Raw genomic sequence first — 17,073 nt, 5'->3', positions numbered from 1 at the left:
GAGTTTAAGGCCTAAAAGTAGGGCCATCTTGGACAAAGCAGGATATAATGTCATCCTCTCTGAAGTTTCTCAAAACAAAACTAGATGAAAATCTAAAGCCTGAGGCGGTGGGGTAAGAGGAGAGTTACAGACTGCCTGGGTTTTAGCACCTACCAGAAGACAGTCTCAAGTGGAAAGAGGTGAGACTGTCCAGAAGGCTTGGAACCGCATGGGAGTACTTGGTTAAAGCTCACTCCCCCACCTACTCAGGGTATTGAAATGTAAATGCAAAAAAAAAAAAAAAAAAAGCTGAGATCTTGTTTTCTACTTGTGGCCCAGTATGACATGCTACCTTGGATTGTCCTGTGTCTTTCTATGTGTCTGTTAGACTAGATTGTAAGCTCCTTGAGGGCAGGGGCTGTCTCTCCTTTGTCTCTGTAGCCCCATACCTAGTACAGTGCCTTGCACACAATAGGCGCTCAATAAATGTCTGTTGTTGATGTCATCTCTTTAATGTCATCTCTTTAATGTTGACGCACTGGATCGACACTTGGACACAGATTCATTCTATTGTAAAAGAGCAAGTGAGTCACTGGGTCGTGAGGTAGATAAATTTCAAGTGGGTTTTGCAGGGTCAGTTCCTAAACATACAATGTGTTCAGTCAACAGAACTGGCCTACGTTTGGGTAGGACAAGCTTGCCGTCATTAAGTTTGCTAACGCTGGCTGGAGTGAACGCACAGGGAAGGTAAAGTTCAGTGAGCTTTGTGTTTTCACCGTTAGTGCTCTGAGCACAAATTAAATTTAATATTGACAAACGCCGCCGCATGTGCAGACGGGCAGAAAAGCAGCAAGGACTCTGGCTCCAGCGGTTCGCGCTCAAAAGAAAGCTGAAAGGAAATGAGATACAACTCATCTCCATCTTGACCAACAGCTCCGTGAAGGTAGCAGGAAAGACACGTCAAAATTAAGGACACATCCACCTTAAAGAAAAATGGGGGCGGGGGCGGGCTGTATAAAAGCAGAGACACTTTTGTTTCCCTGAAGCAGATCCAGAGTTTTACCCCTACCAGGAAGTGAGGGAGAGAACAAGAAGGGTAGCCCAGCCTCTGCAGTCACCTGGGCCAGCTCCTGGAGTCTGTTACTTCAGGTGGCAGTAGAGGCCTTAAAGGTCAGTGAGCTGCCACAGACAGGGCTTCTCTCTGAAGGACAGTGGCATCTTCCTGAGCTTGTGCCCACTGTACTCACTGTCTGCCCCTTCCGTTCTCTGTCAAGAGTTTCAGTTTCATTTGCTGAAGCTGAGGAGGAGGAGGAGAAAGAGAGGGAGAAGGAGGAGGAGAGGGAGGAGGAAGAGAAAGAAGAAGAGGAAGAAGAGGAGGCCTGGAGACAGCACAGGAGGAGGACAGTTGCTTGTTCCTACCCAGAATCAGACATATCCCCACATTGGTGCACAGCATGTGAATGAAGTGATTCTAACAGGAATTCAAACAGAATCTCAACAGGGCTGTGTGAAGACCCTCACACATGCTGTCTCTCTCTGTCCTGCGGAGCATGCCTGCTCCCCATGAAGCCACCTCTCTGTCATGAGGAACACGCCTGTTCCCCATGTGGTCATCTTTTCATGTCTGGTTCTTCACTGTGAAATTAGTTCTTTAGTTTCCAAATTAGGAAATCCAGTAGGATAAATTAGAACATTACATCATACTATTAAATCTCCAGTGTGCTGTGTTGACAAGACACACTCTGTTTTTCCACAATCCCACCTCCCACATTCTTTTGCAAATAAGGAAACTGAGACTAATAGGTGCTAAGTTGCTGGCCCTCAGATGCCAGCTGATCCATGGCAAAGGCTCATTGCCCAGTGTTGCTCTGGGCTTTTCCTCTATGATGCATTTAGCAATCAGAATAACAATGTATTTTCAGAGTTCCCGCTTTACAGATGTAAACACTGAGGAATAAGACACTGAGTAACTTCCCACAGCCATAACACTGCTCACTGCAGAAAGCAGATTAGGAGCCTGACAGCTTATTTCTGGAGATTCTGTTTTCTCCAATTGTTCTGGACAGAAATGTAATATTATAGGTAATAATCTACATGGGAATATTTGATGTGTAATATTTGATAGTTGCTAAATATGCAAATATACAAGTTATAGAGCATGCACATCACACCGATGCCACCTGCATGTCCCCCTAACCTCAGGCTTTCTGCTCTCTGCTCTGCTTTCTACCTCATTTGATTAGATGTGGATGCATCTATGAATACTGTGTTCTTTGGCTTTGCAGATGCATAAATGTCATACAACTGACAAGACACTTCATAGAGTCTCCTGAAATTCACTTTTTTTTTGTCCCCAAGCGTATTTGTTTTCTTTTCCTGTAACTAGTTGATTTTCACTATTGTGAAATGCCAAGGTATTGCATACACATAGAGGTCGAGTATAAATAGACCCCTGGAATACAGATACAGAGATGAAGGGATCCTGGCTGTGCCTGGAGCTAGTGACCAGAAACCTTCTGATGCAGGAGATGGTGGCTGTGCCTGGAGCTAGTGACCAGAAACCTTCTGATGCAGGAGATGGTGGCTGTGCCTGGAGCTAGTGACCAGAAACCTTCTGATGCAGGAGATGGTGGCTGTGCCTGGAGCTAGTGACCAGAAACCTTCTGATGCAGGAGATGGTGGCTGTGCCTGGAGCTAGTGACCAGAAACCTTCTGAGGTAGGAGATGGAAGATGGGAACTGACTCCCTCCATCGCCCAGGTCCTGAGACAGCCCCAGGCCCACTTCCCCACATGAGCTGTCTGTCTGGGGTGGGAGCAGAGCTTTTGACCTGAGAGCCCATCCCAGTCCATGCCCCTGCCCCTCGGTGTCTACCTCTCAGCTAATCTGTATACACCAAAGCAATCTGAGCCACCTAAGCCCAGAAAGAAAGTGCACACAGCCCTGTCAGAGCCGACGGCTGGGTCCCCTCTCTGCTGCAGGAGCTCTCTCTACCACTCACAACACTTCCCTCCACATAGAGTTTTATAGGAAGATGAACTCTGTGTTTAATAAAACCACATAGGGTTTCACTGGGGGTGCACTGATTGATGGATCTGTTGAGGAGCAGCTCATTCCTGTTGATACCAGTCTTTCGATGAATATGCTTTGGAAGTTTGCTCTATAGAGGGTTTAATGGTCTGAATGAAAAATGTCCCCCCACAGGCTCAAGCACTGAACACTTGTCCCCGTTGGTGATGCTGTTTGAAAAGGCTATGGAGCCTGTAGGAGCACTGCTACAGGAAGAATGTCATTTAGAGCAGGTCCGAGCCTTGTACCACTCACAGTTCACTCTCGGCTTCTTTATATTTTATTGGATATTTTATTTATTTGCATTTCAGATGTCATCCCCTTTCCCCATTTCCCCTCCCTATCCCATCCCCCCTCCTCCTTTTTGCTTTTATACCATTTTAATTACACGCATGTATTAAGGTCAGATCTAGGTTGAGGGTCTAGCAATACAAGAGATGCAAAAATAGTCAAGGAACAAGCAAGACAATAAACACAAATAGTCAAAAACCAAGCAAGAAAATAAACAAAATTCCATGAACACTCCCAAGATTTCTAAGGACTTATCAGGATGACCAAAACATCTGAGCCAACTTCCCTGTCCTAGCCCAAAGTCATTTTCATGTCTGAAGCCTACTTCCTTGTTTTAGCCTAAAATTTAGATTCCAGCCTGAAATTACTTCTTTGTTCTAGCCTAAAGGGAAGAAGTGCTCTCCAGCCTCTGTTCCAGACACTGCCACCTGCCTCCAAGTCTCTCTAGCCATGTTTTCTGTCATACAACAGATATGTAACTGACACAGAGGTGCCATATCTTTGTCCATCTTTTCCTAGGAATGTTTTGGTCGTTCTGCGGTGTTTATTACCGACTTCTAATCTTCCTGTGACTAATAAATACCTTGAAGGGATTTTGAAACTATCAGAGCAGCCCCTGGTCACCTCCCTCACGCCACTATGCTCCTCTCAGTCGTTTTGCCATTTTATTGTGACAGCCATGAGCTTTCCTCTGCTGCAGATGGACGGCCAGCAGTCATGAGCGTTTGCCCACGCACATACAAGGTGGGAGCTGCTTCTGTTCTCAGAGTCTCCTGTTTTCAAAGGTGGGTCTTCTGGGATAGAAGCTACAGATTTTGCTTGTCATAGCCATCTTTACTTTGGTTCAATTTTTAAATAACATTCTCAGCTGAGCACTGGAGCTGCCCCCCTGTATATTGTTCTGCTGAATTGTCATCAAGGGGGGAATGTGGCAGCTTCCAGGCAGGCACGTGCAGGAGGAGCTGAGAGTTCTACATCCTCATCCAAAGGAAGACAAAGCAGCAGACTGACTTCCAGGCAGCTCAGGGGAGGATCTCAAAGCCCACCCGTGCAGGGCACACTTGCTCCAACAAGGCCACACCTCTTAATAGTGCCCATTTCTCTAGCCTGAGTTGGTATCTTAGTTAGGGTTTTACTGCTGTGAACAGACACCATGACCAAGGCAACTCTTATAAGAACAACATTTAACTGGGGCTGCCTTACAGGTTCAGAGGTTCAGTCCATTATCATCAAAGCAGGAACATGGCAGCATCCAGGCAGGCATGGTGCAGAAGGAGCTGACAGTTCTGCATCTTCATCTGAAGGCAGCCAGGAAGAGAGGCTCTCTTCTGTGCTGGGTGAAGCTTGAACACTAGGAGACCTCGAAGCTGCCTACAGAGTGACACACTTCTGACAATAAGGCCACACCTCCTAATAGTGCCACTCCCTGGGTCAAGCATATTTTAAGCACCAGGAATAGAAAGCCTGCCTTCACCTCTGCTCAGTGTGTCCTATTGGTCTCAGCCTTGCCTCCTCTAGTGCTGCCTCTGTCGTGTTACAAGAGATCTCCATTGCTCTTGCTGAATGTTCAGGTGATGACCCCACCAGTATTAGAGACAGTGCTTGGGCAGGAGCTTCCGTTAGGAGACAGAACGCTGACTGCTCACCTGTGCCCCGGCCACCAAGCGTTTGCTACCTGATCCAAAGCACTGTAAGGGATGCTGTGGAGGATGTCACAGACAACTAAAATACAAACACTCATACTGCCACCAACACTGGCCTAAAAGGAGAAACCCATTCTCCTTCTTTTGGTCCTTGCTTCAGACACAGTGTTTACAAAGCCCTCTCTGGGCCCTTTCCCAGCACAGCCCTGCACTGTCACATTCTGCAATGACCATCATCTTCCTCCTCATTCTCTTCCCCACTGTGTCCTTCCCCTTAGTGACATACACATGTCACCTCCTTCCTTCCCTCGACTTCAAGAGATACATGAGTATCCTCTTTAAATGCTCTGCATTTTCAGTAAGGGCTAAGTTCAGAGAAAATGATTTTGAGGGTATCTTGATTTGTTGTGTGTCTCCCCTGTATGCGTACAGCAGATCTTGGGTTTGACTGTTATCTGTGGTCTGTTGGCTAACAGGCCTCTTGTGAGAGTCAAACAGTGTTTCTCAACCTTTCTAACACTGTAGTCCTTTAATACAGTTCCTCAAGTTGTGGTGACCCCTAACTATATCACTTTTCCATTGCAATTTCATAACTGTACTTTTGCTACTATTATGAATTGTAATATAAATATTTGACCCCAAACAGGTCACCACCCACAAGAATAGAGCTTTCTTTCCACAAAAAGAAAAAGTCTGGGTAAAAGGGACCACCAGCTAGGTTCATTCACAGGGTGAGAGGAGATCACAGACACTTCACTGGCAAGAAATTTGTGATTATGATGTGTCAAAGATAGAGATTTGTCCTCAGAAATCTCTGGATTTCTGCCAGTGGTTTGTTTGATTGTTTTGTTTTGTTGGCATGGACAAACTATCAAGGAGAGATGTAGGTCCCAGGCATCTGTCAGGGCTTAGCTGAAGAGGAGCAGTGCAGTTGAAAGAAGGCAGGAGACCGCTCACGGTGAGAGGGTCCACACCTTGACTGCTGAGTCAGAGCTTGCGGTCACATGAATGTTAGCAGGGCTTCCCTGAAGCTCAGGTGTGGAAGTCTCAAGGATAAGACAACCTGTGTGAGGTTTTAAAAATACCAAACCTTCTCTTCTTTCATAGAGAAAGTATCAAAGTGGCAATAACTACCAGTGTTTCCATTTCTACCAGATGACGCCTGTCAGTGTGACGGTGAACAGATCTACTGCAGAGAGACAAACCCCACCTGATTTCCATTTACAAAAATAAGCCCTCCCTAATCCCAGCCACTGCTTATGCAGTGTGTGCCTGCATGAGTATATGCTTTAGTCTGTCTTTCCACAGTGGGCTTCTTCATTGAACAGTTGTCAAAACTGCTAGGCCGACTTTGCCAAAAACAAAACAAAACAAAACAAAACAAAACAAAACAAAACAAAACAAAAAGTTACCCCATTCCCACTACTGTATGACTCCACACTGTGTGCATAACTCTGCACACTAAGTCCTTTAGTTTCTGACTGCGGTGGTTTGAATATGCTTTGCCCATGGGAAGTGGCACTATTAGGGGGTGTGTCCTGTTGGAATAGGTGTGTCCTTGTTGGAGGAAGTGTGCCACTGTGTAGGCAGGCTTTGAGCCCTCCCAGTGCCCAAGCTCTGCCCAGTGCAGAAGACATTCTCTTTTACTGGCTGCTTTCAGAGCAAGTTGTAGAACTCTCACCTCCTCCAGGATGATGTCTACCTGGACACTGCCTTGCTTCCTGCCATGATGATAATGGACTGAACCTCAGAATCTGTAAGGCAGCCCCAATTAAATGTTGTCCTTTATAAGAGTTGCCTTGGTCATGGTGACTGTTCACATCAATGAAACCTTAACTAAGACACGAACTCAGGCTGGGAAAATGTGTACTGCTAGGTCTAAAATAAATTCCCAGACACCCCTGGGGTGTCTGTTGCAAAGTTTATTCAAATTGGGGTTGTCTCACACCTTGCATCCAAAATGCCTCATCTTTCTTTGCTCTATGGCTTGCCCTAAGTACACTCTAGAGAACCAATCTGAATGGCCCCCAGAGGGCACTCTAGGCTACAGCATGCTCAGTAATCTTGACCATTTTTGTCTGCTTACAGATAAGGGGCCTGAACTCCTCCCCTCCATCCAGGTATTGTGGGAACTGCACTCCAGCCCCACTTCAGCCTCTGCTTAGAGCGCCTGTGCTCCCCAGCCCTGAGGACTCTGGTCCCGACCGAAATGCGTTAGATTCTATATGTGCACCTTTCTGAGCACTTGGTATATGGGAAGACAGGAGTCCCATCAGGATGAGTGACTCCCCCTTCATGTCCAAGCACTTGTAACCCACGCTGGAGCCGCGGTGTGAACCCCAGCTAGGCCTGGCTTTGGTCTGGTGTGAGGACTGGGACTTTAATCAATGAGTACAAGGAGTCTGTACCGAACAGGGGTGGGCACAGGAAACTTCATCAGAGGTAACACTTCAAAGTTAGTCTTAAGGACAAGTAGACAATAGAGAGTGGGCAAGAGACATTGCCGGGGGCATGAAGAGCATGGTCTAGCAATGCTGACCCGCTGATTGCCTACAGACAAGGTACGATTGCCACGGGAGGACACTCGGAGCTCTGAGGCTCAGCTCCGTCTCTGCCCATGATGGAGCTGAGTGACAGATGAAAAGTGATATTCTAATCCTCAGCTCACACAAGGCTTTTCCAATGTCAGCCAGTTCCAGGCTTTCCTGAGCTACATAAAGATATCTTGTCTCAAGGAGGAGCTCCACACACTCAAGGTTAGCCTAGACTATACAGTGAGCTCAAGGTTAGCTTAGACTACACAGTGAGCTCAAGGTTAGCCTAGACTACACAGTGAGTTCAAGGTTAGCCTAGACTACACAGTGAGCTCCACTACTGAACGCAGCTGCTGCCTTACATAAAAGGTACTGGCTCTTCACCAGTGTCGGGGAGCACGGTGTAAGGTACTGGCTCTTCACCAGTGTCGGGGAGCACGGTGCAGGGATGAGCTCAGCCGCAACAGGAAACAGTTGTGCATTTGCAGAGGTGCAGTACCCCTGCCACCCCCTGGGGCCTCTTTCCTGGCTGTGTTTCTCCAAGCTCTTGCTGAGTCAGCTTGATGGGAAATCTGGATGAGATAGTAAGAAGTTGCTGGGAAGCCAGACACACAGCTACATAAGGTAAAACAGGAAGTTAACAGGGTTACTGTACCAAGAAAAGAGTCATCGGCATCTTTCTCATTCTCCTTCAATTATACAGATGCCTATCTATACGGAGATGGGCTGTCGGATGCAGACACAGTAACACAATTTCTTACACCATTACAGAGATGTGCACATACACGCATGCCAAGTCACAGTGGGAAACACATTTCTACTGTGGGTGATAGAGAGTTTGGTAAACACCAGTTTGCTTTCTACCTGGTGCCAGGCAACAACAGGCATGTCTGAACTGTGGATGGAGGAGAGACGGAGCCCCAAGAACTTACCATGGGGTCACACAGGCAGGCGGGAAGTCTGTATTACCCCTGGATGTCTGGCTGAGGCACGTGACAGACCAGACAGGTGGCCCTCCTCAAGGCCATCTAGACACCGAGACAGAGCCTTTGGGGAAATGCTTGCTACCTTTAGCTTTGACCTGAAGGAATCCTGAGCAGGGCTCTGCAGAGAACCCCAACTTGGAAATGCAAGGCACGGAAGGAACCTTCTAAAGTCATGGTACCCTGGGAACAACAGCAGCAGAGGCCAGGTGCCTCTGCAGAGCGCATGACTCACTTGAACGATGCCTGCCCTCGCCTTGCTTTGTGTCTTACTGTCTATGTTTATTTTTAGTTTGCTTTGTTCCATAATGTTCCATAATGTTCAGCACTTAGAGAGCGTTGACTCCGGTGTTCTCCCTTCAGTCTCCCAGCTGCCTGGTTTGGTCTTTCCAGTCCAGTTTCTCTCCATTGTTTTTACCTTAAAAGCTTTTCTTTCTTCTTCATTTTGGCTCTTTGCACAAGTACATCACTGCATCCAGGTTCAGATGCACAAGGGCCTCACCGTGCCCCGTAGGTTCACATGCACAAGTGCCTCACCGTGCCCCGTAGCTTCACATGCACAAGTGCCTCACCGTGCCCCGTAGCTTCACATGCACAAATGCCTCACCGTGCCCTGTAGCTTCACATGCACAAGGGCCTCACCGTGCCCCGTAGCTTCACATGCACAAGGGCCTCACCGTGCCCCGTAGCTTCACATGCACAAGGGCCTCACCGTGCCCCGTAGCTTCACATGCACAAGGGCCTCACCACACCCATAGGGTCACACGCTAACTACTACAGTTCGAACACCTGTCACTTTCCCTAGTTAGGTTCTTTCATTTCTGAGTTTGGTTTTTGTTTTCAACCGTCTGAAATTGCTATTTTTATTCGTTTCGATTTCTCCTGACTTGATCTTCGCTCCCCTCCCCAGCCCTCACATTTATTAGGTTTACAGCATACTTCTTTAGCTGTGATTTAATTACTCTGTTCCTATATAGAGTGCATTCAGCAGGCTGACAAACAGCATAAGGCAAAAGTCAGGCTACATAAGCCCTCTGCCCTTCTCAAATACCCTCACCAGGAAACACCTCAGAGTTAAGTCATCAGGAGGCTGGCCTGTACCAATCTGCTCCTGCTCTGTTTCTTTTGATCCATCGTGACTCTTAGAAGGGATATGGGGGGGGGGGGTGTCAGCTGTCTATGAGTGAGGTGGGGGGGCTGTCTATAAGTGAAGTGGCTCTATCCGCTTCCTTCTACTCACAGCAAGGACAGTGGTGCTGTGCAGGGCCACGGGGAGATGCAGGCTTCCGAAAGCCCCATGAGCCCTGATGGCTGCCTTCCTTCTGAACTCAAAGGAGGCGGTGAGGAACAATCTTTAAAGGAACAGGTGTCTTTTCCTTGAACCCCAAGACTGATGGTTCAATGACCGTGGTCAGGAATCCTAGCATCTCATGACTTGAGTTTCTGAGAGGATGTGTGCTTAGTAAGGTCCAGCCTGGAGATGATACTCACACTGCCATCTGAACAAAAAGCTCCTGAGTAAGGAGGCATCCTGGTGAGAGATTAAAAGTCAGGGTTCAGAGGAAAGGCAAGCATCAGAAGCAGCCCTGAACTCCAGGACTGAGACAGGGTGCCCAAGGAAAAGCACCCAAGGAGACTGTCACAAGGATGGAGAGGACATGACATGGCCAGATGGATGACAGCAAAGGTCACTGCCACTTCCTGTTAGGGGCTTTCCAGAGAGCCCCAGGGTGTTAGTGGAAGCCACTGCCTGGAGGGAACCATGCCTCACGTTGTCTAAAAAGTGCCTTACTGAATGTGCTGTTTATAGGAATGTGGTCACCACACACTTCACTGGGGAACTGTGCAGGTCAGCTTACCTGATGAAGCACTTACAGAGATGTGTTCTGCAGCATAGTTGTTCACTGGAGGGTGCTCTGGAATATCTGCCACTGGTTACTTTAGAAAACACACTCATTTGTATACACACACACACACACACACACACACACACACTGCAGTGCAGTAAAAGAGTGGAAACAAGAAGCCACGCAGTGTTTCTTCAGCACAATGTCCTGCAGCATGCTATCCTGACAGGGCTTACTGAGGTACTCACTGGGATGAGGAGCCTTGTGAACAATGACTGAGTGAAAAGACAACAGGGTGACAGCCACAACAATACAGCTCTGTGGCCATTCAGCTTGGTTGTCACCCTTCTTCATATCTAAGCTCACTACGATGACACCACTCTGTTGCCATTTAACAAGATGTCACCTGTTAAATGTTAACAAGAAGTTGTCACCCAATGCCAAAATAAAAAGGTGTGCAATGCAATCATTGCTTCTACAGCCAACAATGCAAATCACCCTCATGTTCCATCCCAGCTTCACTGGGTATTTCCTGCCTATGGGTGATACTGTAGGGGTACTGTCACCCACCAAGGAACCAAGATCATATATATATTCTATATATATACATGCAATACATATATGTGCAATACATGTATATATGCATATATACATCTATATTGCAAAGCCAGCCTCATTTCCAAAAAGCTGACTTGAAAGTCATAACTGAAAGGTTGGTTTATGTTTCCCTCAACCCTCACACAGAAGCACAGTGACCATTTTTTTTAGCTGAAGAAACGAACCAAACTTTCACTTAGAAGGGAGACTCCTCACCTGGCCTGTTGCTCTCTCCTTGTTGGTTTTGGTTATGGCTATTCATCAACCATCACTGTTCATCATGGAACTACCAGGGATTCCCAGGAGAAGCCCTTCTCCATGCCCAGTGTACAGGAGCAACTCAATTTCTGTTTGGTGGTTTCTAAGTACATCATCCAGTACAATGAGTCTTTATTTGGAGCTTGTAGATTCAGCTATAAAAACACACCCATGTGACCAGCTGGCAGGCTCCTGAGACTCAGGGACTCATGCCCATGATCTCCAGAGAGCAAGCTTCTTTTGCCAAGTCCACTCATATTCTTGCTCCTGCCATGTTGGGAGCCGACTTTAGTAGAAAGCGGCTAGATCAACTTTGCAGCCATCTGGAACCATATACCCTGATGAAAGACTTGGTTGTCAAAAGCCTACAACAGCTGAAGCACACTCTGATAAATATATTGTTTATCCCACATAGCTTGTTTTGCTGTTTAGTGACCTCAGCTGTATGGTGCACGTGGTAAAGTGTTTTCACCTGTGTTCTCCTGCTTGTGTATATAAATACCTCAGACTTCCCTTCAATAAAAGGGAGACTTGAGAAAATAGAAGAGACTGAATCACACCCTGTCTTGTCTCCATTCTTCGAGTCTCTTGCCCCAAGAGCCACACTCTCTCTTGACCAGAGCACTTAGCCCCAAAAGTGTTGAGGCAAAGTGTTGAGGCAGAATGTGGGCCTCAACACTGCCACCCCACCACAGCTACTGTTTTCACGAGCTCATGAGCACTGGGATGGCTGGGATCTAAATTGAACTCACGAAGTGTGCCATGGTCAGCCGGTAATGCCCCAACACAGGACCCATAACTTCCCAATCTTAGTCATCAAGAGGACTGGAAGACAGAGAAAAAGAAGAGCTGGATAATGAGAGGAAAGATGACAGGCTCAGGTGCTTTCAGGTAGAAAGGGACAGTTCATCTAGCAGTTAGGAAAAATACCTAAGGCTGCCTGCATGGAGTTCTGGGAGCCTCCTGCATCCTGGCTCTCTGAGACTTCCTAGAGAATCCCTCCATCCCTGACCCCTGGCAGCTGCATATTCCCATCTATTTTCCTGGCCCTCCCTGTCTCCTCCCATGCCTAACCCTCCACCCCTACTCCTCGAGCCTTCCCCATTCCCACGCAGGCCCCTCCCTCCCATTGCCTCCCATGACTATTTTGTTCCCCCTTCTTAGTGGGATTCACGTTTACAGGTTCAATCCAGTATCATCAAGGTGGGAGCATGGCAGTGTTCAGGCAGACATGGTGCAGGAGGAGCTGAGAGTTTTACATCTTCATCTGAAGACCTCTAGGAGAAGACTGACTTTCAGTTGGCTAGGATGAGGATATTAAAGCCTACTCCCACAGTGACACACCTACTTCAAGGCCACACCTCCAAATTGTGCCACTCCCTGGGCTAAAAATATACAAACCATCACAGTTCTGTACCCCACCCAGTTTTTGATTGGGTTATTTGGGTTTTTTTGGAGTCTAACTTCTTGTGTTCTTTACATATTTTAGATATTAGCCCTCTGTAGGATGAAGGGTTAGTGAAGATCTTGTCCCAGTCAGTAGACTGCAGTTTTGTCCTATTGACAATGTCCTTTGCCTTAAAGATTTTTAGTTTCATTTAGTTTCCCATTTTATTAATTCTTAGCCTTAGTTCCTAAGCCACTGTGTTCTGTTCGGGAAATAGTTTTCTCCTGTGTCAATGTGTTCAAGGCTATTTCTCCCCCCCCCCCAACTTTCTCTCTTCTATTAGATTCAGTGTGTCTGGTTTTACATTGAGGTCTTTGATCCATTTGAACTTGAGCTTTGTGTGGGGTAAGTTGGGATATGGGACCTGGAGAGATCACCTCCAGTAGCCAGACAAGGTACCCAGTGGAAGGATGGGGACACCAACCCACTTACAAAACTCTGGACCCAAAATTGGTCCTGTCTAAAAGAAATACAGGGACAAAGATGAAACAGAGACTGAAGGAATGGCTGACCAGTGACAGGTCCATTTTGAGATCCTTCCTGTGGGCACCAATCCCTCACACTATTAAATACTTCGTTGTGCTGGCAGACAGCCTAGCATAGCAGCCCTCTGAGAGGCTCTACCAAGCAACTGACTGAGACAGATGCAGATAATGACAAACATTGGATGGAGGTCAGGGGCCACTGTGAAGAGATAAGGGAAGTATTGAAGGCCCTTAAAGAGATGGCAACCCCACAGGAAGACCAATAGTGTCAACTAACCTGGACCCCTGGGAGCTTCCAGAGACTGAGCCACTAAACCAAGATCATACATGGGCTGTTCTGAAGTCGCCTACACATATGTAGCAGAGGGCTGGCGCATCTGGCTGCAGTGGGAGTGCATGCACATAATCCTGCAGAGATTTGATGCACAAGGATGGGGGCATATCTGGAGGGCTCCCCTCTCAGAGGCAAAGGGAAGGGAGGTGGGAGGAGAAACTGGGGGGACTGAGATGAAGAGGAACAATTGGGATGTAAATAAATAAATAAATAACCCATTCTCAGAACTGGGTCTTTCATTCACTAGTCTCTGATATCTACTGAGATATCATTTCTCTGTTATAAAATAACTCCATCTTACATATATATGTGTGTGTGTGTGTGTGTATATATATATTAAATATACATATATTTAAAACTTAAAAAAAAAAAAGAAAGATACCTAGACATAGACATTTGACTGCCAATGCTGTGGAGGTAACTGGAAAATACAGATGGGAACGTACATATAGGGGGGACTGTAAGTAGCTTTTGATTTGGGAAAATATGTGCAGAACATCTGGAGCATGCTGCCAAGCACTCAGACAAGACTTAAAGGAAGCAGCTGAGAGCAGGAATGCCTGGAAGAAACAGTAGTGTGAAGGCAGAGGAGACATTTCGAAAAGTGTAGTTATTAAGAAGAGATGGTAAGGAGAACACACACACACACACACACACACACACACACACACACAACATACCAGTGGGGAAAAGGAGAAACAAGCCAGGTGAAATAACACAATGAAGCATTCAGCAGAGAGCATACTGCTTTGAGAACTTTAGGGAGTGAAGGTCTGAGCACACTATAAGGGAAAGGTGCACCAAGATGGGATGCAACCAGCTCTCACGGTGCAGGTCTCGGCCTCTGAGTCTAGGCGAGTGGAAGGGCAGAACCTGGCGAGGGCCAGGAGGTAGACAGCAAGGTGAACTGGCTCCAGGGCCTGTCTCATTTCCAGGTCACTAAGCTCCTATTGACACAGTGACTAAAAATGAACGCTCCTGTGTGGTCTGCGTTGTGTGGCTCTTAAATGGGACTTGTTATTGTTTCTTCCCTGGTAACAGTTCTCTTACGAATCTTTCTAGAATCACCTGTTACTCTTTAGGGAAGAATCCTACCTTTGCACCTCAGGAAGCCCCTCCAGGCGCAGCACATGACGATGGGTTCAGCCACTACTGCTTAGTAACTGCTCCAATGCAACACTATTCCTCTAACTGCAATACGCTTGTGGTTCTGGGCAATCAGGACATGGTGTCGCTTGGGAACCTGCTCCTTACACCTCAGGAGACGATGCTATGGATTGGCTGGGGTCTGACTGGAGCACAGCTTCACCTCAGGGATGGTGCTGGGTCTGCAGGCTCCAGAGGCAGCACTGTTCTATTGAGTAGCCCATAGTAAACACTACATAGAAGTCTGTTTCCAGCACTTACTACATTTTTAAAAAGCAAAGAAAATCAAAGTGGCGTGCAGTCCTAAACAGAACTCAAGCACAGTGCTGCAAACTTGATCAACCCATAAAGCACGCTGCTCACGGCTGCGTTCCAGCGAATGCCAGAATCTCGTTCAATCTCTCCGTAGGAGATAAAGCTGCATTCGTGTTTACTGCAGCACTACCCATAACAGCCAAGACACGGAGCCGGTGAGATGTCCATCAGTCGATGAGTGGACAGAGGACATGTGCTGGACAACAGATGTGAAGCTAGCTGACAACAGATGTGAAGCTGTAAAGAACCAAACAACGTCGTCTGCAGGGAAATGGATGGAACTGGGGACCTTGGTGTTAAGTGAAATAAGCCACTCAGAAAGTCAGATACTACACTCTCTCTCGTGGACAGACTATAAACTTAAATACAGCTAAACAGAAATATATGGGTGACGTAATGGTAGGTCTATGAGGAGGAGAGGAGGCCGGGGTGGGAGGGGCAAAGACAAAGAATGACATGTCTTCTCACCTGCAGACTTAGACTTAGCTATACATACATATCTCCTTCGTACATGTATCTTGTGAGCCAAGGTCACACCACTTTTTGAAAAGCTCCTTCGTTTTGGTTGAACTCTGATTGATTCCAGAATCCAAGGTGATCTGGTCAAAGGCAATTTGATCTCTAGAACCAGAGACCTGATTCTCTAAACACCTTTTCTCCTCACCAGGCCCAGTTATGGCCAACCTGGAGAGACCATGACCTAATGTCTGTGACTACTCACTGCTTATCCTAGCTAAGGCCAACTGGGGCCAAAATGGCAAACCTTTCTATCCAGTTCCCCTCCCCCTTCCTCTAATGTATATAAGAAGGGACTTTTACTCTGCCATGCTGGTCTGCGCTCTCCTTGGAGCTCCTGTGTGCTGTTGCCTGTCCATCTGTGGCATTAATCTCTTTTCTAATACATAAATGCATATAATATAAACTTGTAACTATAAATAAAGATACACACAGACATACCTATGTAACACATGTCAAATCTGTCCCAGTGTCACCCTTGAATCTCAAACCTGAAACCTTCTCGTACGCACATCTGTGACACCAAACTGAGACTATCTGTGGTGAGCAGGCAGTGAGGGCTGGGGAAGCGGAACACAATGATATACATGCTTGCACAGTTAGACATTTCCAACACAGTAAACTTTTTTACAGGGGGGAGGAGGGAGCCTGGCAACCCCCGAGGTGTGCTGACCATCAGCTGGCATGCAGGCCTGGGCTATCCTAGGTGTGCTGACCAGCGGCCTTGCAGGGCATAGAGAGCATCTGAGGCCCTGGGGTTCCGAGGGACATAGTGGAACAATGAAGCTGGTGCCGTGAGCAGCCCTGGATCCTAACCATGGCTCCATGGCTATATCTTGCACTGTTTAAAAAATATCTCTTTCACAAGCTAGAACAGCATCTACCACAGATGGGCTTAAATTTGGTACAAGAAAATAGGAAAGGATAATATGTTAATTCATATTTGTTGTAAAGATTCCAGAAACCCATGCATCAAAACTTTGAATGATGAATCCCACAGTAACTGTAACTCTGCCACACAACATACATAATGGGAGACATGTTAGCAGCACGGACCCGGACAGAAAGCACTGGGTAAGCAGGAAGGGATGAGTTATGCTTGCTCTGGGGCTCATCACTTTCAAGCAGCAGAGAATATATAAAATTCGAAACCATAAATGCATACATTATTTTGAGGTTTACTTCTAATCTTTGATTCAATTTTATCACCTTTGCATCCAAACTACATTTTCCTTTTATGAGCTGCAAACTGATGTCTCATGAGGTTGGGATCCACAACTCTCGGTCTGGGTGTATTTTCCTCACATATAGCACCACTATGTCCTGCACTCTCTGAAATGTCCGGTCGTGTCTACAGGGGTCCATTTGTCTACTTTCCTGCTCTCAGGCCTCAAGAACACCATGGAGAAGAGAAAAAAACACCAGTAGAACCAGAAATGTCACAGAGCAGCTTAAGAAGGCACCACTGCCGTCCCCCTGCAGGCTCCTAAGCACAATGACATCAATCTCACTGCATACTGACAGCTTCTGAAATGTTCAGACACAGCAGCATCTCATCCATCCTCGCCACACAGAGGGAGGCAAACACTCCCCCTTAGCTCTTTGGGGTCTGAGAATATATTTAGGATAT

Source organism: Arvicanthis niloticus, chromosome 4, assembly GCF_011762505.2.
Source record: "Arvicanthis niloticus isolate mArvNil1 chromosome 4, mArvNil1.pat.X, whole genome shotgun sequence".
In the NCBI taxonomy this organism is placed as follows: Eukaryota; Metazoa; Chordata; class Mammalia; order Rodentia; family Muridae; genus Arvicanthis; species Arvicanthis niloticus.
Note: the sequence above shows the minus strand (reverse complement) of the source record.